Raw genomic sequence first — 25,593 nt, forward strand, 5'->3', positions numbered from 1 at the left:
TTTGTAGCAACAGTTTGGGAAAGGCCCTTTCCTGTTTCAGCATGTCAATGTCCCTATGCACAAAGCGAGGTCCATGTAGAAATGGTTTGTCGAGAAGTTGTGGAAGAACTTGACTGGCCTGCACAGAGCCCTGACCTCAACCCCTCAACCCCCTTTGGGATGAATTGGAACGCTACCTCACGTCTCATACAGTTGAATTACCCCACTTTAAATTCTGCAGACATATTGAGATAAAAAAAGGTATCTAAGTACAATAGGGAACTACACTTCCTCTTTCCTCTGCATTTTCTATTGTGTAGCATAAGACACTTTGATCAAAGTTGAACTTAAAGAATTTGTTAGGAGTAGAAGAGGACGCTGTACAGCAGAACATCTGAGTTCCTTTTAGCTCACCTGTCTGCCTAAGCCTTAATGAGTATGCCATGTGCAACATAGAGGCTGGATTAGAGACGGCACCAACACTGGCCCGTGGGGGGCACCAAAAGGTCCCCACGGGCCTCTGAGTGGTTAGCGGATAGCTGCTTTGAATATTTCTCAGTAAAGGAGCATCTAGTGGGAAAACACTCCTTGCTGGATCAATATTTGCTCTTTAGGATGAGCTACTGGGTAAATGTCTATTTTGTAGTTGTTAAGCCTCCTTCAATCCATTTATTTTCTCAGATTAGATGAAGACGGTTAACTTTGATTATAAAACGGGTTGTTGGACTAGCAGACAGTGCTGTATTGGTGTTGTATTAGCCATCAAAGAACCACCTATGCCTGCTAACAGTTCCATCATAAAATGATCACTGCACCTATGTTGCTGTCTGAATCATCTCTTGTATTTATCTCAACTAGAATATCATGGTCATGTTGCTCCCTGAGCAAACTGTAGACCTCTTCCTTTCCCCTGAGCAGACTGTAGACCTCTTCCTTTCCCCTGAGCAGACTGTAGACCTCTTCCTTTCCCCTGAGCAGACTGTAGACCTCTTCCTTTCCCCTGAGCAGACTGTAGACCTCTTCCTTTCCCCTGAGCAGACTGTAGACCTCTTCCTTTCCCCTGAGCAGACTGTAGACCTCTTCCTTTCCCCTGAGCAGACTGTAGACCTCTTCCTTTCCCCTGAGCAGACTGTAGAACTCTTCATTTCCCCTGAGCAGACTGTAGACCTCTTCCTTTCCCCTGAGCAGACTGTAGACCTCTTCCTTTCCCTGAGCAGACTGTAGACCTCTTCCTTTCCCCTGAGCAGACTGTAGACCTCTTCCTTTCCCCTGAGCAGACTGTAGACCTCTTCCTTTCCCCTGAGCAGACTGTAGACCTCTTCCTTTCCCCTGAGCAGACTGTAGAACTCTTCATTTCCCCTGAGCAGACTGTAGACCTCTTCCTTTCCCCTGAGCAGACTGTAGACCTCTTCCTTTCCCTGAGCAGACTGTAGACCTCTTCCTTTTCCCTGAGCAGACTGTAGACCTCTTCCTTTCCCCTGAGCAGACTGTAGACCTCTTCCTTTCCCCTGAGCAGACTGTAGACCTCTTCCTTTCCCCTGAGCAGACTGTAGACCTCTTCCTTTCCCCTGAGCAGACTGTAGACCTCTTCCTTTTCCCTGAGCAGACTGTAGACCTCTTCCTTTCCCCTGAGCAGACTGTAGACCTCTTCCTTTCCCCTGAGCAGACTGTAGACCTCTTCCTTTCCCCTGAGCAGACTGAAGACCTCTTCCTTTCCCCTGAGCAGACTGTAGACCTCTTCCTTTCCCCTGAGCAGACTGTAGACCCCTTCCTTTTCCCTGAGCAGACTGTAGACCTCTTCCTTTCCCCTGAGCAGACTGTAGACCTCTTCCTTTCCCCTGAGCAGACTGTAGACCTCTTCCTTTCCCCTGAGCAGACTGTAGACCTCTTCCTTTCCCCTGAGCAGACTGTAGACCTCTTCCTTTCCCCTGAGCAGACTGTAGACCTCTTCCTTTCCCCTGAGCAGACTGTAGACCTCTTCCTTTCCCCTGAGCAGACTGTAGACCTCTTCCTTTCCCCTGAGCAGACTGTAGACCTCTTCCTTTCCCCTGAGCAGACTGTAGACCTCTTCCTTTTCCCCTGAGCAGACTGTAGACCTCTTCCTTTCCCCTGAGCAGACTGTAGACCTCTTCCTTTTCCCCTGAGCAGACTGTAGACCTCTTCCTTTCCCCTGAGCAGACTGTAGACCTCTTCCTTTCCCCTGAGCAGACTGTAGACCTCTTCCTTTCCCCTGAGCAGACTGTAGACCTCTTCCTTTCCCCTGAGCAGACTGTAGACCTCTTCCTTTCCCCTGAGCAGACTGTAGACCTCTTCCTTTCCCCAAGCTGTCTTAATGACTGTATAGACTCCTGTCTTTACTCTGACTGTGTCTTAATGACTGTAGTGACTCCTGTCTTTACTCTGACTGAGTGTCTTAATGACTGTATAGACTCCTGTCTTTACTCTGACTGTGTCTTAATGACCGTAGTGACTCCTGTCTTTACTCTGACTGAGTGTCTTAATGACTGTAGTGACTCCTGTCTTTACTCTGACTGAGTGTCTTAATGACTGTATAGACTCCTGTCTTTACTCTGACTGTGTCTTAATGACCGTAGTGACTCCTGTCTTTACTCTGACTGAGTTCCTTAATGACTGTAGTGACTCCTGTCTTTACTCTGAGACTGTAATGATTGCATATTTCCTATCTTTTCTCCCGGTCTGTCATGTGCATTGACTGCGTTGCGTAATCCCTTTTCCCTATGTCATTCTGCGTCTGAGGAAAGCATCATGACCCCTTCTCTTCTCTCTGCCTGTGTAATGGCAGTATAACAGTCATTTTCCTTTCCCCCAGCCTGTCTGAGGGTGGAACGCCGAGGCCCCTTCAGCCACCTTCACAGTAACAGTGGTGCTAGCAGGCCCTGGCTGTCAGGCACGCATACACACACACGCACACACACGTAGGCACGCACGGACGCACACACACACACACGGACACTCACACACACACACGCACACACACGTAGGCACGCACGGACGCACACACACACACACGGACACATACACGCACACACACGCACGCACGGACGCACACACACATACACGGACACATACACGCACACACACACACGCACGGACGCACACACACACACACGCAGGCACACACACGTAGGCACGCACGGACGCACACACACACGCACACACACGTAGGCACGCACGGACGCACACACACACACACGCACACACACGTAGGCACGCACGGACGCACACACACACACACACACGGACACACACACACGGACGCACACACACACACACACACGCAGGCACACACACACGCACGCACGCACGCACGGACACACACACACACAGACACATACACACACACACACACACGCATGCATGCATACACACACACATGCACACACACACACACAGCAAGGCAGGCAGCAAGAGAGAGGCTGTATAAGGAGATGTGGATTTTCATTGGGACATTTTGTGAATGTTTCTTCTTATTTGATACGGTGCGGCTCGCCGTTGTTGGTCAGACTCGGTGGCTTATACAAAGAAAGAGTGGGATGTGTGTGTTGCCTGGGTAGAGCTGAGAGCCGAGCGGAGAGAGCAGAGTATTGTGTACACACATTATTGATTCTGCTGCGGAGGCTTTGAAACTCCATTGCTGCCTTCCAAATGACACTCTTCCCCCTACATAGTGGCTCATAATTAATGCACTTTGTAGGGAATAGGGAACCATTGGGGATGCAAACCAAGTTCAGGTGTTTGAAATAAACATGTGGAAGCCTTGTGGTACGATATTTTCTCTCAGTTTTTTTGGCACACCTGTATCTCACTAAGTAGAATGGATAGAATGGGTATGGATCTGTTACAGAATGGATAGAATGTATGGATCTGTTTCAGAATGGATAGAATTGGTATGGATCTGTTTCAGAATGGATAGAATGGGTATGGATCTGTTTCAGAATGGATAGAATGGGTATGGATCTGTTACAGAATGGATAGAATGGGTATGGATCTGTTTCAGAATGGATAGAATGGGTATGGATCTGTTTCAGAATGGATAGAAGGGTATGGATCTGTTTCAGAATGGATAGAATTGGTATGGATCTGTTTCAGAATGGATAGAATGGGTATGGATCTGTTTCAGAATGGATAGAAGGATAAGGAACTGTTACAGAATGGATAGAAGGGGTATGGATCTGTTTCAGAATGGATAGAATTGGTATGGATCTGTTTCAGAATGGATAGAATTGGTATGGATCTGTTTCAGAATGGATAGAATGGGTATGGATCTGTTTCAGAATGGATAGAATGGGTATGGATCTGTTTCAGAATGGATAGAATGGGTATGGATCTGTTTCAGAATGGCTAGAAGGGGTATGGATCTGTTACTGAATGGATAGAAGGGTATGGATCTGTTACAGAATGGATAGAATGGGTATGGATCTGTTACAGAATGGATAGAAGGGTATGGATCTGTTACAGAATGGATAGAATGGTATGGATCTGTTTCAGAATGGATAGAATGGGTATGGATCTGTTTTAGAATGGATAGAATGGGTATGGATCTGTTTCAGAATGGATAGAATGGGTATGGATCTGTTACAGAATGGATAGAATGGGTATGGATCTGTTACAGAATGGATAGAAGGGTATGGATCTGTTTCAGAATGGATAGAATGGGTATGGATCTGTTACAGAATGGATAGAATGGGTATGGATCTGTTACAGAATGGATAGAATGGGTATGGATCTGTTTCAGAATGGATAGAATGGTATGGATCTGTTTCAGAATGGATAGAATGGGTATGGATCTGTTTCAGAATGGATAGAATTGGTATGGATCTGTTACAGAATGGATAGAATGGGTATGGATCTGTTACAGAATGGATAGAATGGGTATGGATCTGTTACAGAATGGATAGAAGGGTATGGATCTGTTTCAGAATGGATAGAATTGGTATGGATCTGTTTCAGAATGATAGAATGGGTATGGATCTGTTTCAGAATGGATAGAAGGATAAGGAACTGTTACAGAATGGATAGAAGGGGTATGGATCTGTTTCAGAATGGATAGAAGATTAAGGAACTGTTACAGAATGGATAGAAGGATAAGGAACTGTTACAGAATGGATAGAAGGGGTATGGATCTGTTTCAGAATGGATAGAATTGTTATGGATCTGTTTCAGAATGGATAGAATGGGTATGGATCTGTTACTGAATGGATAGAATGGGTATGGATCTGTTACTGAATGGATAGAATGGGTATGGATCTTTACTGAATGGATAGAATGGGTATGGATCTGTTACAGAATGGTTAGAATGGGTTTGGATCTGTTACAGAATGGATAGAATGGGTATGGATATGTTTCAGAATGGATAGAATGGGTATGGATCTGTTTCAGAATGGATAGAATGTGTTTGGATCTGTTACAGAATGGATAGAATGGGTATGGATCTGTTACTGAATGGATAGAATGGGTATGGATCTGTTACTGAATGGATAGAATGGGTATGGATCTGTTACAGAATGGATAGAATTGGTATGGATCTGTTTCAGAATGGATAGAATGGGTATGGATCTGTTTCAGAATGGATAGAATGGGTATGGATCTGTTTCAGAATGGATAGAATGGGTATGGATCTGTTACAGAATGGATAGAATGGGTATGGATCTGTTACAGAATGGATAGAATGGGTATGGATCTGTTACAGAATGGATAGAATGGGTATGGATCTGTTTCAGAATGGATAGAAGGGTATGGATCTGTTACAGAATGGATAGAATGGGTATGGATCTGTCACAGAATGGATAGAATTGGTATGGATCTGTTTCAGAATGGATAGAATGGGTATGGATCTGTTTCAGAATGGATAGAATGTGTATGGATCTGTTACAGAATGATAGAATGGGTATGGATCTGTTACAGAATGGATAGAAGGATAAGGAACTGTTACAGAATGGATAGAAGGGGTATGGATCTGTTTCAGAATGGATAGAATTGGTATGGATCTGTTTCAGAATGGATAGAATGGGTATGGATCTGTTACTGAATGGATAGAATGGGTATGGATCTGTTACTGAATGGATAGAATGGGTATGGATCTGTTACAGAATGGTTAGAATGGGTTTGGATCTGTTACAGAATGGATAGAATGGGTATGGATATGTTTCAGAATGGATAGAATGGGTATGGATCTGTTTCAGAATGGATAGAATGTGTTTGGATCTGTTACAGAATGGATAGAATGGGTATGGATCTGTTACAGAATGGATAGAATGGGTATGGATCTGTTACTGAATGGATAGAATGGGTAAGGATCTGTTTCAGAATGGATAGAATGGGTATGGATCTGTTTCAGAATGGATAGAGATGGGTAAGGATCTTTTACAGAATGGATAGAAGGGTAAGGATCTGTTTCAGAATGGATAGAAGTGGTATGGATCTGTTTCAGAATGGATAGAATTGTTATGGATCTGTTTCAGAATGGATAGAATGTGTTTGGATCTGTTACAGAATGATAGAATGGGTATGGATCTGTTTCAGAATGGATAGAAGGATAAGGAACTGTTACAGAATGGATAGAAGGGGTATGGATCTGTTTCAGAATGGATAGAATTGGTATGGATCTGTTTCAGAATGGATAGAATTGCTATGGATCTGTTTCAGAATGGATAGAATGGGTATGGATCTGTTTCAGAATGGATAGAATGGGTATGGATCTGTTACTGAATGGATAGAATGGGTATGGATCTTTACTGAATGGATAGAATGGGTATGGATCTGTTACAGAATGGTTAGAATGGGTTTGGATCTGTTACAGAATGGATAGAATGGGTATGGATATGTTTCAGAATGGATAGAATGGGTATGGATCTGTTTCAGAATGGATAGAATGTGTTTGGATCTGTTACAGAATGGATAGAATGGGTATGGATCTGTTACTGAATGGATAGAATGGGTATGGATCTGTTACTGAATGGATAGAATGGGTATGGATCTGTTACAGAATGGATAGAATGGGTATGGATCTGTTTCAGAATGGATAGAATGGGTATGGATCTGTTTCAGAATGGATATAATTGGTATGGATCTGTTTTAGAATGGATAGAATGGGTATGGATCTGTTACAGAATGGATAGAATGGGTATGGATCTGTTACAGAATGGATAGAATGGGTATGGATCTGTTACAGAATGGATAGAAGGGTATGGATCTGTTTCAGAATGGATAGAAGGGTATGGATCTGTTACAGAATGGATAGAATTGGTATGGATCTGTTACAGAATGGATAGAATTGGTATGGATCTGTTTCAGAATGGATAGAATGGGTATGGATCTGTTACTGAATGGATAGAATGGGTATGGATCTGTTTCAGAATGGATAGAATGGGTATGGATCTGTTTCAGAATGGATAGAATTGGTATGGATCTGTTTCAGAATGGATAGAATGGGTATGGATCTGTTTCAGAATGGATAGAATGGGTATTGATCTGTTTCAGAATGGATAGAATGGGTATGGATCTGTTTCAGAATGGATAGAATGGGTATGGATCTGTTACAGAATGGATAGAATGGGTATGGATCTGTTTCAGAATGGATAGAATGGGTATGGATCTGTTTCAGAATGGATAGAATGGGTATGGATCTGTTTCAGAATGTATAGAAGGGGTATGGATCTGTTACAGAATGGATAGAATGGGTATGGATCTGTTTCAGAATGGATAGAATGGGTATGGATCTGTTACAGAATGGATAGAATGGGTATGGATCTGTTTCAGAATTGATAGAAGTGTGTGGATCTGTTTCAGAATGGATAGAATGGGTATGGATCTGTTTCAGAATGGATAGAATGTGTTTGGATCTGTTACAGAATGATAGAATGGGTATGGATCTTTTTCAGAATGGATAGAATGGGTATGGATCTGTTTCAGAATGGATAGAATGGGTATGGATCTGTTACAGAATGGATAGAATTGGTATGGATCTGTTTCAGAATGGATAGAATGGGTATGGATCTGTTACAGAATGGATAGAATTGGTATGGATCTGTTACAGAATGGATAGAATGGGTATGGATCTGCTACAGAATGGATAGAATGGGTATGGATCTGTTTCAGAATGGATAGAATGGGTATTGATCTGTTACAGAATGGATAGAATGGGTATGGATCTGTTACTGAATGGATAGAAGGGGTATGGATCTGTTTCAGAATGGATAGAATGGGTATTAATCTGTTACAGAATGGATAGAATGGGTATGGATCTGTTACTGAATGGATAGAAGGGTATGGATCTGTTTCAGAATGGATAGAATGGGTATGGATCTGTTTCAGAATGGATAGAATGGGTATGGATCTGTTACTGAATGGATAGAAGGGGTATGGATCTGTTTCAGAATGGATAGAATTGGTATGGATCTGTTTCAGAATGGATAGAAGGGGTATGGATCTGTTTCAGAATGGATAGAAGGATAAGGAACTGTTACAGAATGGATAGAATGGGTATGGATCTGTTTCAGAATGGATAGAAGGGGTAAGGAACTGTTTCAGAATGATAGAATGGGTATGGATCTGTTTCAGAATGGATAGAAGGGGTATGGATCTGTTTCAGAATGGATAGAATGGATAAGGAACTGTTTCAGACTGTTACAGAATGGATAGAATGGATAAGGAACTGTTACAGAATGGATAGAAGGGGTATGGATCTGTTTCAGAATGGATAGAATTGTTATGGATCTGTTTCAGAATGGATAGAATGGGTATGGATCTGTTACTGAATGGATAGAATGGGTATGGATCTGTTACTGAATGGATAGAATGGGTATGGATCTTTACTGAATGGATAGAATGGGTATGGATCTGTTACAGAATGGTTAGAATGGGTTTGGATCTGTTACAGAATGGATAGAATGGGTATGGATATGTTTCAGAATGGATAGAATGGGTATGGATCTGTTTCAGAATGGATAGAATGTGTTTGGATCTGTTACAGAATGGATAGAATGGGTATGGATCTGTTACTGAATGGATAGAATGGGTATGGATCTGTTACTGAATGGATAGAATGGGTATGGATCTGTTACAGAATGAATAGAATTGGTATGAATCTGTTTCAGAATGGATAGAATGGGTATGGATCTGTTTCAGAATGGATAGAATTGGTATGGATCTGTTTTAGAATGGATAGAATGGGTATGGATCTGTTACAGAATGGATAGAATGGGTATGGATCTGTTAAAGAATGGATAGAATGGGTATGGATCTGTTACAGAATGGATAGAAGGGTATGGATCTGTTTCAGAATGGATAGAAGGGTATGGATCTGTTACAGAATGGATAGAATGGGTATGGATCTGTTACAGAATGGATAGAATTGGTATGGATCTGTTTCAGAATGGATAGAATGGGTATGGATCTGTTTCAGAATGGATAGAATGTGTTTGGATCTATTACAGTATGATAGAATGGGTATGGATCTGTTTCAGAATGGATAGAATTGGTATGGATCTGTTTCAGAATGGATAGAATTGGTATGGATCTGTTTCAGAATGGATAGAATGGGTATGGATCTGTTTCAGAATGGATAGAATGTGTTTGGATCTGTTACAGAATGATAGAATGAGTATGGATCTGTTTCAGAATGGATAGAAGGATAAGGAACTGTTACAGAATGGATAGAAGGGGTATGGATCTGTTTCAGAATGGATAGAATTGGTATGGATCTGTTTCAGAATGGATAGAATGGGTATGGATCTGTTACTGAATGGATAGAATGGGTATGGATCTGTTACTGAATGGATAGAATGGGTATGCATCTGTTACAGAATGGTTAGAATGGGTTTGGATCTGTTACAGAATGGATAGAATGGGTATGGATATGTTTCAGAATGGATAGAATGGGTATGGATCTGTTTCAGAATGGATAGAATGTGTTTGGATCTGTTACAGAATGGATAGAATGGGTATGGATCTGTTACTGAATGGATAGAATGGGTATGGATCTGTTACTGAATGGATAGAATGGGTATGGATCTGTTTCAGAATGGATAGAATGGGTATGGATCTTTTACAGAATGGATAGAAGGGTATGGATCTGTTTCAGAATGGATAGAATTGGTATGGATCTGTTTCAGAATGGATAGAATGGGTATGAATCTGTTTCAGAATGGATAGAATGTGTTTGGATCTGTTACAGAATGATAGAATGGGTATGGATCTGTTTCAGAATGGATAGAAGGATAAGGAACTGTTACAGAATGGATAGAAGGGGTATGGATCTGTTTCAGAATGGATAGAATTGGTATGGATCTGTTTCAGAATGGATAGAATTGCTATGGATCTGTTTCAGAATGGATAGAATGGGTATGGATCTGTTTCAGAATGGATAGAAGGGAATGGAACTGTTAAAGAATGGATAGAATGGGTATGGATCTGTTTCAGAATGGATAGAATGGGTATGGATCTGTTACTGAATGGATAGAATGGGTATGGATCTTTACTGAATGGATAGAATGGGTATGGATCTGTTACAGAATGGTTAGAATGGGTTTGGATCTGTTACAGAATGGATAGAATGGGTATGGATATGTTTCAGAATGGACAGAATGGGTATGGATCTGTTTCAGAATGGATAGAATGTGTTTGGATCTGTTACAGAATGGATAGAATGGGTATGGATCTGTTACTGAATGGATAGAATGGGTATGGATCTGTTACTGAATGGATAGAATGGGTATGGATCTGTTACAGAATGGATAGAATGGGTATGGATCTGTTTCAGAATGGATAGAATGGGTATGGATCTGTTTCAGAATGGATATAATTGGTATGGATCTGTTTTAGAATGGATAGAATGGGTATGGATCTGTTACAGAATGGATAGAATGGGTATGGATCTGTTACAGAATGGATAGAATGGGTATGGATCTGTTACAGAATGGATAGCAGGGTATGGATCTGTTTCAGAATGGATAGAAGGGTATGGATCTGTTACAGAATGGATAGAATGGGTATGGATCTGTTACAGAATGGATAGAATTGGTATGGATCTGTTTCAGAATGGATAGAATGGGTATGGATCTGTTTCAGAATGGATAGAATGGGTATGGATCTGTTACTGAATGGATAGAATGGGTATGGATCTGTTTCAGAATGGATAGAATGGGTATGGATCTGTTTCAGAATGGATAGAATTGGTATGGATCTGTTTCAGAATGGATAGAATGGGTATGGATCTGTTTCAGAATGGATAGAATGGGTATGGATCTGTTTCAGAATGGATAGAATGGGTATGGATCTGTTTCAGAATGGATAGAATGGGTATGGATCTGTTACAGAATGGATAGAATGGGTATGGATCTGTTTCAGAATGGATAGAATGGGTATGGATCTGTTTCAGAATGGATAGAATGGGTATGGATCTGTTTCAGAATGGATAGAAGGGGTATGGATCTGTTACAGAATGGATAGAATGGGTATGGATCTGTTTCAGAATGGATAGAATGGGTATGGATCTGTTACAGAATGGATAGAATGGGTATGGATCTGTTTCAGAATTGATAGAAGTGTGTGGATCTGTTTCAGAATGGATAGAATGGGTATGGATCTGTTTCAGAATGGATAGAATGTGTTTGGATCTGTTACAGAATGATAGAATGGGTATGGATCTGTTTCAGAATGGATAGAATGGGTATGGATCTGTTTCAGAATGGATAGAATGGGTATGGATCTGTTACAGAATGGATAGAATTGGTATGGATCTGTTTCAGAATGGATAGAATGGGTATGGATCTGTTACAGAATGGATAGAATTGGTATGGATCTGTTACAGAATGGATAGAATGGGTATGGATCTGCTACAGAATGGATAGAATGGGTATGGATCTGTTTCAGAATGGATAGAATGGGTATTGATCTGTTACAGAATGGATAGAATGGGTATGGATCTGTTACTGAATGGATAGAAGGGTATGGATCTGTTTCAGAATGGATAGAATGGGTATGGATCTGTTTCAGAATGGATAGAATGGGTATGGATCTGTTACTGAATGGATAGAAGGGGTATGGATCTGTTTCAGAATGGATAGAATTGGTATGGATCTGTTTCAGAATGGATAGAAGGGTATGGATCTGTTACAGAATGGATAGAATGGGTATGGATCTGTTACAGAATGGATAGAATTGGTATGGATCTGTTTCAGAATGGATAGAAGGGTATGGATCTGTTTCAGAATGGATAGAATTGGTATGGATCTGTTTCAGAATGGATATAAGGGGTATGGATCTGTTTCAGAATGGATAGAATGGGTATGGATCTGTTTCAGAATGGATAGAATGTATGGATCTGTTTCAGAATGGATAGAAGGGTATGCATCTGTTACAGAATGGATAGAATGGGTATGGATCTGTTACAGAATGGATAGAATTGGTATGGATCTGTTTCAGAATGGATAGAATGGGTATGGATCTGTTTCAGAATGGATAGAATGGGTATGGATCTGTTACTGAATGGATAGAATGGATATGGATCTGTTTCAGAATGGATATAATGGGTATGGATCTGTTTCAGAATGGATATAATTGGTATGGATCTGTTTCAGAATGGATAGAATGGGTATGGATCTGTTTCAGAATGGATAGAATGGGTATGGATCTGTTTCAGAATGGATAGAAGGGGTATGGATCTGTTACAGAATGGATAGAATGGGTATGGATCTGTTTCAGAATGGATATAATGGGTATGGATCTGTTACAGAATGGATAGAATGGGTATGGATCTGTTTCAGAATTGATAGAAGGGTGTGGATCTGTTTCAGAATGGATAGAATGGGTATGGATCTGTTTCAGAATGGATAGAATGTGTTTGGATCTGTTACAGAATGGATAGAATGGGTATGGATCTGTTTCAGAATGGATAGAATGGGTATGGATCTGTTTCAGAATGGATAGAATGGGTATGGATCTGTTACAGAATGGATAGAATGGGTATGGATCTGTTACAGAATGGATAGAATGGGTATGGATCTGTTTCAGAATGGATAGAATGGGTATGGATCTGTTACAGAATGGATAGAATGGGTATGGATCTGTTACTGAATGGATAGAAGGGTATGGATCTGTTTCAGAATGGATAGAATGGGTATGGATCTGTTTCAGAATGGATAGAATGGGTATGGATCTGTTACAGAATGGATAGAATGGGTATGGATCTGTTACAGAATGGATAGAATGGGTATGGATCTGTTACTGAATGGATAGAAGGGTATGGATCTGTTACAGAATGGATAGAAGGGGTATGGATCTGTTTAAGAATGGATAGAATTGGTATGGATCTGTTTCAGAATGGATAGAATGGGTATGGATCTGTTTCAGAATGGATAGAATGGGTATGGATCTGTTTCAGAATGGATAGAATGGGTATGGATCTGTTACTGAATGGATAGAAGGGGTATGGATCTGTTTCAGAATGGATAGAATTTTTATGGATCTGTTTCAGAATGGATAGAATGGGTATGGATCTGTTTCAGAATGGATAGAATGTGTTTGGATCTGTTACAGAATGATAGAATGGGTATGGATCAGTTTCAGAATGGATAGAAGGATAAGGAACTGTTACAGAATGGATAGAATGGGTATGGATCTGTTTCAGAATGGATAGAAGGTTAAGGAACTGTTACAGAATGGATAGAATAGGTATGGATCTGTTTCAGAATGGATAGAATGGGTATGGATCTGTTTCAGAATGGATAGAATGGGTATGGATCTGTTTCAGAATGGATAGAATGGGTATGGATCTGTTACAGAATGGATAGAATGGGTATGGATCTGTTACTGAATGGATAGAAGGGTATGGATCTGTTTCAGAATGGATAGAATGGGTATGGATCTGTTACAGAATGATAGAATGGGTATGGATCTGTTTCAGAATGGATAGAAGGTTAAGGAACTGTTACAGAATGGATAGAATGGGTATGGATCTGTTTCAGAATGGATAGAATGAGTATGGATTTGTTTCAGAATGGATAGAATTGGTATGGATCTGTTTCAGAATGCATAGAATTGGTATGGATCTGTTTCAGAATGGATAGAATGGGTATGGATCTGTTACTGAATGGATAGAAGGGGTATGGATCTGTTTCAGAATGGATAGAATGGGTATGGATCTGTTTCAGAATGGATAGAATGGGTATGGATCTGTTACAGAATGGATAGAAGGGTATGGATCTGTTTCAGAATGGATAGAATGGGTATGGATCTGTTTCAGAATGGATAGAATGTGTTTGGATCTGTTACAGAATGATAGAATGGGTATGGATCTGTTTCAGAATGGATAGAAGGTTAAGGAACTGTTACAGAATGGATAGAATGGGTATGGATCTGTCTCAGAATGGATAGAATGGGTATGGATATGTTACAGAATGGATAGAATGGGTATGGATCTGTTTCAGAATGGATAGAATGGGTATGGATATGTTACAGAATGGATAGAATGGGTATGGATCTGTTTCAGAATGGATAGAATGGGTATGGATATGTTTCAGAATGGATAGAATGGGTATGGATCTGTTTCAGAATGGATAGAATGTGTTTGGATCTGTTACAGAATGGATAGAATGGGTATGGATCTGTTTCAGAATGGATAGAATGGGTATGGATCTGTTTCAGAATGGATAGAATGGGTATGGATCTGTTACAGAATGGATAGAATGGGTATGGATCTGTTACAGAATGGATAGAATGGGTATGGATCTGTTTCAGAATGGATAGAATGGGTATGGATCTGTTACAGAATGGATAGAATGGGTATGGATCTGTTACTGAATGGATAGAAGGGTATGGATCTGTTTCAGAATGGATAGAATGGGTATGGATCTGTTTCAGAATGGATAGAATGGGTATGGATCTGTTACAGAATGGATAGAATGGGTATGGATCTGTTACAGAATGGATAGAATGGGTATGGATCTGTTACTGAATGGATAGAAGGGTATGGATCTGTTACAGAATGGATAGAAGGGGTATGGATCTGTTTCAGAATGGATAGAATTGGTATGGATCTGTTTCAGAATGGATAGAATGGGTATGGATCTGTTTCAGAATGGATAGAATGGGTATGGATCTGTTTCAGAATGGATAGAATGGGTATGGATCTGTTACTGAATGGATAGAAGGGGTATGGATCTGTTTCAGAATGGATAGAATTTTTATGGATCTGTTTCAGAATGGATAGAATGGGTATGGATCTGTTTCAGAATGGATAGAATGTGTTTGGATCTGTTACAGAATGATAGAATGGGTATGGATCAGTTTCAGAATGGATAGAAGGATAAGGAACTGTTACAGAATGGATAGAATGGGTATGGATCTGTTTCAGAATGGATAGAAGGTTAAGGAACTGTTACAGAATGGATAGAATAGGTATGGATCTGTTTCAGAATGGATAGAATGGGTATGGATCTGTTTCAGAATGGATAGAAGGTTAAGGAACTGTTACAGAATGGATAGAATGGGTATGGATCTGTTTCAGAATGGATAGAATTGGTATGGATCTGTTTCAGAATGGATTGAATGGGTATGGATCTGTTTCAGAATGGATAGAATGGGTATGGATCTGTTACAGAATGGATAGAATGGGTATGGATCTGTTACTGAATGGATAGAAGGGTATGGATCTGTTTCAGAATGGATAGAATGGGTATGGATCTGTTACAGAATGATAGAATGGGTATGGATCTGTTTCAGAATGGATAGAAGGTTAAGGAACTGTTACAGAATGGATAGAATGGGTATGGATCTGTTTCAGAATGGATAGAATGAGTATGGATATGTTTCAGAATGGATAGAATTGGTATGGATCTGTTTCAGAATGCATAGAATTGGTATGGATCTGTTTCAGAATGGATAGAATGGGTATGGATCTGTTACTGAATGGATAGAAGGGGTATGGATCTGTTTCAGAATGGATAGAATGGGTATGGATCTGTTTCAGAATGGATAGAATGGGTATGGATCTGTTACAGAATGGATAGAAGGGTATGGATCTGTTTCAGAATGGATAGAATGGGTATGGATCTGTTTCAGAATGGATAGAATGTGTTTGGATCTGTTACAGAATGATAGAATGGGTATGGATCTGTTTCAGAATGGATAGAAGGTTAAGGAACTGTTACAGAATGGATAGAATGGGTATGGATCTGTCTCAGAATGGATAGAATGGGTATGGATATGTTACAGAATGGATAGAATGGGTATGGATCTGTTTCAGAATGGATAGAATGGGTATGGATATGTTACAGAATGGATAGAATGGGTATGGATCTGTTTCAGAATGGATAGAATGGGTATGGATATGTTACAGAATGGATAGAATGGGTATGGATCTGTTTCAGAATGGATAGAATGGGTATGGATCTGTTTCAGGATGAATAGAAGGGTATGGATCTGTTTCAGAATGGATAGAATGGGTATGGATCTGTTACAGAATGGATAGAATTGGTATGGATCTGTTACAGAATGGATAGAATGGGTATGGATCTGTTACAGAATGGATAGAATGGGTATGGATCTGTTACAGAATGGATAGAATGGGTATGGATCTGTTTCAGAATGGATAGAATGTATGGATCTGTTACAGAATGGATAGAAGGGTATGGATCTGTTACAGAATGGATAGAAGGGTATGGATCTGTTTCAGAATGGATAGAATGGGTATGGATCTGTTTCAGAATGGATAGAATGGGTATGGATCTGTTTCAGAATGGATAGAATGGGTATGGATCTGTTACAGAATGGATAGAATGGGTATGGATCTGTTACAGAATGGATAGAATGGGTATGGATCTGTTACAGAATGGATAGAATGGGTATGGATCTGTTACTGAATGGATAGAAGGGTATGGATCTGTTACAGAATGGATAGAAGGGGTATGGATCTGTTTCAGAATGGATAGAATGGGTATGGATCTGTTTCAGAATGGATAGAATGGGTATGGATCTGTTTCAGAATGGATAGAATGGGTATGGATCTGTTACTGAATGGATAGAAGGGGTATGGATCTGTTTCAGAATGGATAGAATTTTTATGGATCTGTTTCAGAATGGATAGAATGGGTATGGATCTGTTTCAGAATGGATAGAATGTGTTTGGATCTGTTTCAGAATGATAGAATGGGTATGGATCAGTTTCAGAATGGATAGAAGGATAAGGAACTGTTACAGAATGGATAGAATGGGTATGGATCTGTTTCAGAATGGATAGAAGGTTAAGGAACTGTTACAGAATGGATAGAATAGGTATGGATCTGTTTCAGAATGGATAGAATGGGTATGGATCTGTTTCAGAATGGATAGAATGGGTATGGATCTGTTTCAGAATGGATAGAAGGTTAAGGAACTGTTACAGAATGGATAGAATGGGTATGGATCTGTTTCAGAATGGATAGAATTGGTATGGATCTGTTTCAGAATGGATTGAATGGGTATGGATCTGTTTCAGAATGGATAGAATGGGTATGGATCTGTTACAGAATGGATAGAATGGGTATGGATCTGTTACAGAATGGATAGAATGGGTATGGATCTGTTACTGAATGGATAGAAGGGTATGGATCTGTTTCAGAATGGATAGAATGGGTATGGATCTGTTACAGAATGATAGAATGGGTATGGATCTGTTTCAGAATGGATAGAAGGTTAAGGAACTGTTACAGAATGGATAGAATGGGTATGGATCTGTTTCAGAATGGATAGAATTGGTATGGATATGTTTCAGAATGGATAGAATTGGTATGGATCTGTTTCAGAATGCATAGAATTGGTATGGATCTGTTTCAGAATGGATAGAATGGGTATGGATCTGTTACAGAATGGATAGAAGGGTATGGATCTGTTTCAGAATGGATAGAATGGGTATGGATCTGTTTCAGAATGGATAGAATGGGTATGGATCTGTTACAGAATGGATAGAAGGGTATGGATCTGTTTCAGAATGGATAGAATGGGTATGGATATGTTTCAGAATGGATAGAATGGGTATGGATCTGTTTCAGAATGGATAGAATGTGTTTGGATCTGTTACAGAATGGATAGAATGGGTATGGATCTGTTTCAGAATGGATAGAATGGGTATGGATCTGTTTCAGAATGGATAGAATGGGTATGGATCTGTTACAGAATGGATAGAATGGGTATGGATCTGTTACAGAATGGATAGAATGGGTATGGATCTGTTTCAGAATGGATAGAATGGGTATGGATCTGTTACAGAATGGATAGAATGGGTATGGATCTGTTACTGAATGGATAGAAGGGTATGGATCTGTTTCAGAATGGATAGAATGGGTATGGATCTGTTTCAGAATGGATAGAATGGGTATGGATCTGTTACAGAATGGATAGAATGGGTATGGATCTGTTACAGAATGGATAGAATGGGTATGGATCTGTTACTGAATGGATAGAAGGGTATGGATCTGTTACAGAATGGATAGAAGGGGTATGGATCTGTTTCAGAATGGATAGAATTGGTATGGATCTGTTTCAGAATGGATAGAATGGGTATGGATCTGTTTCAGAATGGATAGAATGGGTATGGATCTGTTTCAGAATGGATAGAATGGGTATGGATCTGTTACTGAATGGATAGAAGGGGTATGGATCTGTTTCAGAATGGATAGAATTTTTATGGATCTGTTTCAGAATGGATAGAATGGGTATGGATCTGTTTCAGAATGGATAGAATGTGTTTGGATCTGTTACAGAATGATAGAATGGGTATGGATCAGTTTCAGAATGGATAGAAGGATAAGGAACTGTTACAGAATGGATAGAATGGGTATGGATCTGTTTCAGAATGGATAGAAGGTTAAGGAACTGTTACAGAATGGATAGAATAGGTATGGATCTGTTTCAGAATGGATAGAATGGGTATGGATCTGTTTCAGAATGGATAGAATGGGTATGGATCTGTTTCAGAATGGATAGAAGGTTAAGGAACTGTTACAGAATGGATAGAATGGGTATGGATCTGTTTCAGAATGGATAGAATTGGTATGGATCTGTTTCAGAATGGATTGAATGGGTATGGATCTGTTTCAGAATGGATAGAATGGGTATGGATCTGTTACAGAATGGATAGAATGGGTATGGATCTGTTACTGAATGGATAGAAGGGTATGGATCTGTTTCAGAATGGATAGAATGGGTATGGATCTGTTACAGAATGATAGAATGGGTATGGATCTGTTTCAGAATGGATAGAAGGTTAAGGAACTGTTACAGAATGGATAGAATGGGTATGGATCTGTTTCAGAATGGATAGAATGAGTATGGATATGTTTCAGAATGGATAGAATTGGTATGGATCTGTTTCAGAATGCATAGAATTGGTATGGATCTGTTTCAGAATGGATAGAATGGGTATGGATCTGTTACTGAATGGATAGAAGGGGTATGGATCTGTTTCAGAATGGATAGAATGGGTATGGATCTGTTTCAGAATGGATAGAATGGGTATGGATCTGTTACAGAATGGATAGAAGGGTATGGATCTGTTTCAGAATGGATAGAATGGGTATGGATCTGTTTCAGAATGGATAGAATGTGTTTGGATCTGTTACAGAATGATAGAATGGGTATGGATCTGTTTCAGAATGGATAGAAGGTTAAGGAACTGTTACAGAATGGATAGAATGGGTATGGATCTGTCTCAGAATGGATAGAATGGGTATGGATATGTTACAGAATGGATAGAATGGGTATGGATCTGTTTCAGAATGGATAGAATGGGTATGGATATGTTACAGAATGGATAGAATGGGTATGGATCTGTTTCAGAATGGATAGAATGGGTATGGATATGTTACAGAATGGATAGAATGGGTATGGATCTGTTTCAGAATGGATAGAATGGGTATGGATCTGTTTCAGGATGAATAGAAGGGTATGGATCTGTTTCAGAATGGATAGAATGGGTATGGATCTGTTACAGAATGGATAGAATTGGTATGGATCTGTTACAGAATGGATAGAATGGGTATGGATCTGTTACAGAATGGATAGAATGGGTATGGATCTGTTACAGAATGGATAGAATGGGTATGGATCTGTTTCAGAATGGATAGAATGTATGGATCTGTTTCAGAATGGATAGAAGGGTATGGATCTGTTACAGAATGGATAGAAGGGTATGGATCTGTTTCAGAATGGATAGAATGGGTATGGATCTGTTTCAGAATGGATAGAATGGGTATGGATCTGTTTCAGAATGGATAGAATGGGTATGGATCTGTTACAGAATGGATAGAAGGGTATGGATCTGTTTCAGAATGGATAGAAGGTTAAGGAACTGTTACAGAATGGATAGAATGGGTATGGATCTGTCTCAGAATGGATAGAATGGGTATGGATATGTTACAGAATGGATAGAATGGGTATGGATCTGTTTCAGAATGGATAGAATGGGTATGGATCTGTTTCAGAATGGATAGAATTGGTATGGATCTGTTTCAGAATGGATTGAATGGGTATGGATCTGTTTCAGAATGGATAGAATGGGTATGGATCTGTTACAGAATGGATAGAATGGGTATGGATCTGTTACTGAATGGATAGAAGGGTATGGATCTGTTTCAGAATGGATAGAATGGGTATGGATCTGTTACAGAATGATAGAATGGGTATGGATCTGTTTCAGAATGGATAGAAGGTTAAGGAACTGTTACAGAATGGATAGAATGGGTATGGATCTGTTTCAGAATGGATAGAATGAGTATGGATATGTTTCAGAATGGATAGAATTGGTATGGATCTGTTTCAGAATGCATAGAATTGGTATGGATCTGTTTCAGAATGGATAGAATGGGTATGGATCTGTTACAGAATGGATAGAAGGGTATGGATCTGTTTCAGAATGGATAGAATGGGTATGGATCTGTTTCAGAATGGATAGAATGGGTATGGATCTGTTACAGAATGGATAGAAGGGTATGGATCTGTTTCAGAATGGATAGAATGGGTATGGATATGTTTCAGAATGGATAGAATGGGTATGGATCTGTTTCAGAATGGATAGAATGTGTTTGGATCTGTTACAGAATGGATAGAATGGGTATGGATCTGTTTCAGAATGGATAGAATGGGTATGGATCTGTTTCAGAATGGATAGAATGGGTATGGATCTGTTACAGAATGGATAGAATGGGTATGGATCTGTTACAGAATGGATAGAATGGGTATGGATCTGTTTCAGAATGGATAGAATGGGTATGGATCTGTTACAGAATGGATAGAATGGGTATGGATCTGTTACTGAATGGATAGAAGGGTATGGATCTGTTTCAGAATGGATAGAATGGGTATGGATCTGTTTCAGAATGGATAGAATGGGTATGGATCTGTTACAGAATGGATAGAATGGGTATGGATCTGTTACAGAATGGATAGAATGGGTATGGATCTGTTACTGAATGGATAGAAGGGTATGGATCTGTTACAGAATGGATAGAAGGGGTATGGATCTGTTTCAGAATGGATAGAATTGGTATGGATCTGTTTCAGAATGGATAGAATGGGTATGGATCTGTTTCAGAATGGATAGAATGGGTATGGATCTGTTTCAGAATGGATAGAATGGGTATGGATCTGTTACTGAATGGATAGAAGGGGTATGGATCTGTTTCAGAATGGATAGAATTTTTATGGATCTGTTTCAGAATGGATAGAATGGGTATGGATCTGTTTCAGAATGGATAGAATGTGTTTGGATCTGTTACAGAATGATAGAATGGGTATGGATCAGTTTCAGAATGGATAGAAGGATAAGGAACTGTTACAGAATGGATAGAATGGGTATGGATCTGTTTCAGAATGGATAGAAGGTTAAGGAACTGTTACAGAATGGATAGAATAGGTATGGATCTGTTTCAGAATGGATAGAATGGGTATGGATCTGTTTCAGAATGGATAGAATGGGTATGGATCTGTTTCAGAATGGATAGAAGGTTAAGGAACTGTTACAGAATGGATAGAATGGGTATGGATCTGTTTCAGAATGGATAGAATTGGTATGGATCTGTTTCAGAATGGATTGAATGGGTATGGATCTGTTTCAGAATGGATAGAATGGGTATGGATCTGTTACAGAATGGATAGAATGGGTATGGATCTGTTACTGAATGGATAGAAGGGTATGGATCTGTTTCAGAATGGATAGAATGGGTATGGATCTGTTACAGAATGATAGAATGGGTATGGATCTGTTTCAGAATGGATAGAAGGTTAAGGAACTGTTACAGAATGGATAGAATGGGTATGGATCTGTTTCAGAATGGATAGAATGAGTATGGATATGTTTCAGAATGGATAGAATTGGTATGGATCTGTTTCAGAATGGATAGAATGAGTATGGATATGTTTCAGAATGGATAGAATGGGTATGGATCTGTTTCAGAATGGATAGAATGGGTATGGATCTGTTACTGAATGGATAGAAGGGGTATGGATCTGTTTCAGAATGGATAGAATGGGTATGGATCTGTTTCAGAATGGATAGAATGGGTATGGATCTGTTACAGAATGGATAGAAGGGTATGGATCTGTTTCAGAATGGATAGAATGGGTATGGATCTGTTTCAGAATGGATAGAATGTGTTTGGATCTGTTACAGAATGATAGAATGGGTATGGATCTGTTTCAGAATGGATAGAAGGTTAAGGAACTGTTACAGAATGGATAGAATGGGTATGGATCTGTCTCAGAATGGATAGAATGGGTATGGATATGTTACAGAATGGATAGAATGGGTATGGATCTGTTTCAGAATGGATAGAATGGGTATGGATATGTTACAGAATGGATAGAATGGGTATGGATCTGTTTCAGAATGGATAGAATGGGTATGGATATGTTACAGAATGGATAGAATGGGTATGGATCTGTTTCAGAATGGATAGAATGGGTATGGATCTGTTTCAGGATGAATAGAAGGGTATGGATCTGTTTCAGAATGGATAGAATGGGTATGGATCTGTTACAGAATGGATAGAATTGGTATGGATCTGTTACAGAATGGATAGAATGGGTATGGATCTGTTACAGAATGGATAGAATGGGTATGGATCTGTTACAGAATGGATAGAATGGGTATGGATCTGTTTCAGAATGGATAGAATGTATGGATCTGTTTCAGAATGGATAGAAGGGTATGGATCTGTTACAGAATGGATAGAAGGGTATGGATCTGTTTCAGAATGGATAGAATGGGTATGGATCTGTTTCAGAATGGATAGAATGGGTATGGATCTGTTTCAGAATGGATAGAATGGGTATGGATCTGTTACAGAATGGATAGAATGGGTATGGATCTGTTTCAGAATGGATAGAATGGGTATGGATCTGTTTCAGGATGAATAGAAGGGTATGGATCTGTTTCAGAATGGATAGAATGGGTATGGATCTGTTACAGAATGGATAGAATGGTATGGATCTGTTTCAGAATGGATAGAATGGGTATGGATCTGTTACAGAATGGATAGAATGGTTATGGATCTGTTTCAGAATGGATAGAATGGGTATGGATCTGTTACAGAATGGATAGAATGGGTATGGATCTGTTACTGAATGGATAGAAGGGTATGGATCTGTTTCAGAATGGATAGAATGGGTATGGATCTGTTTCAGAATGGATAGAATGGGTATGGATCTGTTACAGAATGGATAGAATGGGTATGGATCTGTTACAGAATGGATAGAATGGGTATGGATCTGTTACTGAATGGATAGAAGGGTATGGATCTGTTACAGAATGGATAGAAGGGGTATGGATCTGTTTCAGAATGGATAGAATTGGTATGGATCTGTTTCAGAATGGATAGAATGGGTATGGATCTGTTTCAGAATGGATAGAATGGGTATGGATCTGTTTCAGAATGGATAGAATGGGTATGGATCTGTTACTGAATGGATAGAAGGGGTATGGATCTGTTTCAGAATGGATAGAATTTTTATGGATCTGTTTCAGAATGGATAGAATGGGTATGGATCTGTTTCAGAATGGATAGAATGTGTTTGGATCTGTTACAGAATGATAGAATGGGTATGGATCAGTTTCAGAATGGATAGAAGGATAAGGAACTGTTACAGAATGGATAGAATGGGTATGGATCTGTTTCAGAATGGATAGAAGGTTAAGGAACTGTTACAGAATGGATAGAATAGGTATGGATCTGTTTCAGAATGGATAGAATGGGTATGGATCTGTTTCAGAATGGATAGAATGGGTATGGATCTGTTTCAGAATGGATAGAAGGTTAAGGAACTGTTACAGAATGGATAGAATGGGTATGGATCTGTTTCAGAATGGATAGAATTGGTATGGATCTGTTTCAGAATGGATTGAATGGGTATGGATCTGTTTCAGAATGGATAGAATGGGTATGGATCTGTTACAGAATGGATAGAATGGGTATGGATCTGTTACTGAATGGATAGAAGGGTATGGATCTGTTTCAGAATGGATAGAATGGGTATGGATCTGTTACAGAATGATAGAATGGGTATGGATCTGTTTCAGAATGGATAGAAGGTTAAGGATCTGCTACAGAATGGATAGAATGGTTATGGATCTGTTTCAGAATGGATAGAATGGGTATGGATCTGTTACAGAATGGATAGAATGGGTATGGATCTGTTACTGAATGGATAGAAGGGTATGGATCTGTTTCAGAATGGATAGAATGGGTATGGATCTGTTTCAGAATGGATAGAATGGGTATGGATCTGTTACAGAATGGATAGAATGGGTATGGATCTGTTACAGAATGGATAGAATGGGTATGGATCTGTTACTGAATGGATAGAAGGGTATGGATCTGTTACAGAATGGATAGAAGGGGTATGGATCTGTTTCAGAATGGATAGAATTGGTATGGATCTGTTTCAGAATGGATAGAATGGGTATGGATCTGTTTCAGAATGGATAGAATGGGTATGGATCTGTTTCAGAATGGATAGAATGGGTATGGATCTGTTACTGAATGGATAGAAGGGGTATGGATCTGTTTCAGAATGGATAGAATTTTTATGGATCTGTTTCAGAATGGATAGAATGGGTATGGATCTGTTTCAGAATGGATAGAATGTGTTTGGATCTGTTACAGAATGATAGAATGGGTATGGATCAGTTTCAGAATGGATAGAAGGATAAGGAACTGTTACAGAATGGATAGAATGGGTATGGATCTGTTTCAGAATGGATAGAAGGTTAAGGAACTGTTACAGAATGGATAGAATAGGTATGGATCTGTTTCAGAATGGATAGAATGGGTATGGATCTGTTTCAGAATGGATAGAATGGGTATGGATCTGTTTCAGAATGGATAGAAGGTTAAGGAACTGTTACAGAATGGATAGAATGGGTATGGATCTGTTTCAGAATGGATAGAATTGGTATGGATCTGTTTCAGAATGGATTGAATGGGTATGGATCTGTTTCAGAATGGATAGAATGGGTATGGATCTGTTACAGAATGGATAGAATGGGTATGGATCTGTTACTGAATGGATAGAAGGGTATGGATCTGTTTCAGAATGGATAGAATGGGTATGGATCTGTTACAG

General features: G+C 39.6%; 1 protein-coding gene across 8 annotated transcripts in view; it reads left to right on the forward strand.

Moving 5' to 3' along the window:
• LOC106591301 (neuroligin-3) overlaps nt 1-25,593 on the forward strand; it is a 493,706-nt gene that overhangs the window by 113,097 nt on the left and 355,016 nt on the right. The gene's annotated exons all lie outside the window — the stretch shown is intronic.

The sequence above is a fragment of the Salmo salar genome, chromosome ssa05, assembly GCF_905237065.1.
Source record: "Salmo salar chromosome ssa05, Ssal_v3.1, whole genome shotgun sequence".
NCBI lineage: Eukaryota > Metazoa > Chordata > Actinopteri > Salmoniformes > Salmonidae > Salmo > Salmo salar.